Genomic DNA, 2,168 nt, shown 5'->3' with positions numbered 1-2,168 from the left:
TCTTAAAAACTGCCACGTGGCTATTTTAATATCATGTCACTTGACATCTTGTCTTGTTTTAATTTTTATTATATATATAGAGAGAGAGATATAGAAGATTAGCAGCCATTGTAACCAATTTAACCTCCTTCACCAAAGCTGTTTTTTTTCAATAGCTTGCACAATAGTAAACAACAAAACTTGTTAGAAATAACTTTGTTAGTAAAATAAGGAAGGAGGTTAAAAGCATAAGAGATAGAACAACATTTAGAACTTACTACTTTAATACTTCATATTTACATCAAGTTTTTCATATTATCTTACCATACTAGTGGATACCTCCTTAACATAAAGGAGCCAAGGAAAAATTCGAGCAAAAATAGCATTTACATGAGTTTTTCTATACTAACGTCAAGTCTTCTTCCAGCAAAAAGCACAAAAACACTCAAGTTATGATGTGATAAATGACTACTCAATCTTGTGTTCCATCCAATCGTTGCACTAATAATGAACAACAAAATAGAATTAGCATGTTAGATAAGACACCAATCATCCTCCATACTTGAGCATTTTATCACTCTGGATGAAAACGTCTCTCTAGATGAGACTAAATAGTTGTGTGATCTCTATCACCTTCACGACTTTTAGCGCAATGAGTGACAATCACATCGATCCAGTTAAAATCACATGATGTAGTTGATCCCTCCATAGGTTGTTTATTTGGCCCAACAACCTCCCTCATCCTCTTGGTGCCTTTTACGCTAGGCTAAAAGGAATGGTTGTGCCCTTCGAAGATATCACTCAAATCCTGCAAACACATTACTGTTGATTTCAAAAATAATAGGATCTATCAGAGATGATGGTAGTGGTGACATAGTTGGTTGTGGAACATACTGAGTTTGTTGATCCATGTTTATATAGTCATCTAGATTAAAGACATCAGAAAATTTGGCAATAAGACAAAACGATGGATCTACAAATTTGAATTGGTGAAACTGACATGGTTCGTCGTATTTTCACTTTAATGCACGCATTCTTTTTACGAAATTTGCAAGCCCCCAAATTGTAATAGTCATATACATTGTATTTTGCATTTGGATATGTTCAACCCGATCCAACTTACCCATCAACCTACTTTCCATACTCATGAATGTTTTAGTTAGTTTCAACTTTAAAATTCTCAAACCCTGTATTCAAGAGCTCCATATTGTACTATGCTCGTCTTCTTCCATTCCTGTACAATGGCTCATTTTCTCCTTCCATTTTTCTCAGCCCATAAATATCCTCTATTCTCTTTCAAATGGCCTTGTTGATTCTTGTATTTGAAATCATCTCCAACATGTCTGGTCTTGGTAAAAATCCAACATTTAAATCAACCTAGTTATGGAAGAAGGAAACCACAACTTGCTCTTTTTTGAAAAAGAAACCGACACTCTCTGATATTGTTACTACTATGATACCTCACATTAACATCTATCTTTGAGAAAATAGCAAAAAACATTAAAAAAAAAAAAAAATATGTATCTGTTAATGTAGATGTTGGTACTGGTGGTATTTGACATCAGTCTGCTACTAATAAAATATAAAATTGGTTTTGACCTGTTACAAATATTTATACCAAGAACACTATACTTTTTAAAATCAGTATTAAAATTTCAATCTGCACCATACGGACAGAGTGTTTCTTCTTTTAAATCAAGATTAGGAGTTATGAGAAATGCTCGAGTTACCTCATCATTAACATTAGGAAGGTTGTACAACTTGTTGATTTGTCTCGACTATTCCTCTCACTGTGGATACATTAGTCCTCTTGTCTAGGTTATTATGGAACTCCATAACCAAATCCACATAGAAGTTCCCTGACTGCTTTGAAAAATTCTTTCATTAATGGTAGTCAATGATTTCATTGATGAAAGCATATTCAAGGACGTCACTTGAGTTGAAATTCAGCCCCTTTTCCTTAGTTGATTTTATTTTGTTCGAAATCATTTATCACCCACAACAGAGGATGAAGATGACTTAGATAAAGAAGGATTTGCGTCCATGATTGAGGAGAGTATAAGATTTAAGAGGATGTCATTGAGAGATGATTGAATCTGGAGGAATTTGAATTTTCTTTGCATTAAAGAAGAAGACGATTTAATTTTTTTAAAGGCACAAATTCTCTCATGGATGTGTCGTTGCAACTT

Source organism: Capsicum annuum, chromosome 7 (assembly GCF_002878395.1).
Source record: "Capsicum annuum cultivar UCD-10X-F1 chromosome 7, UCD10Xv1.1, whole genome shotgun sequence".
Lineage (NCBI taxonomy): Eukaryota > Viridiplantae > Streptophyta > Magnoliopsida > Solanales > Solanaceae > Capsicum > Capsicum annuum.
Note: the sequence above shows the minus strand (reverse complement) of the source record.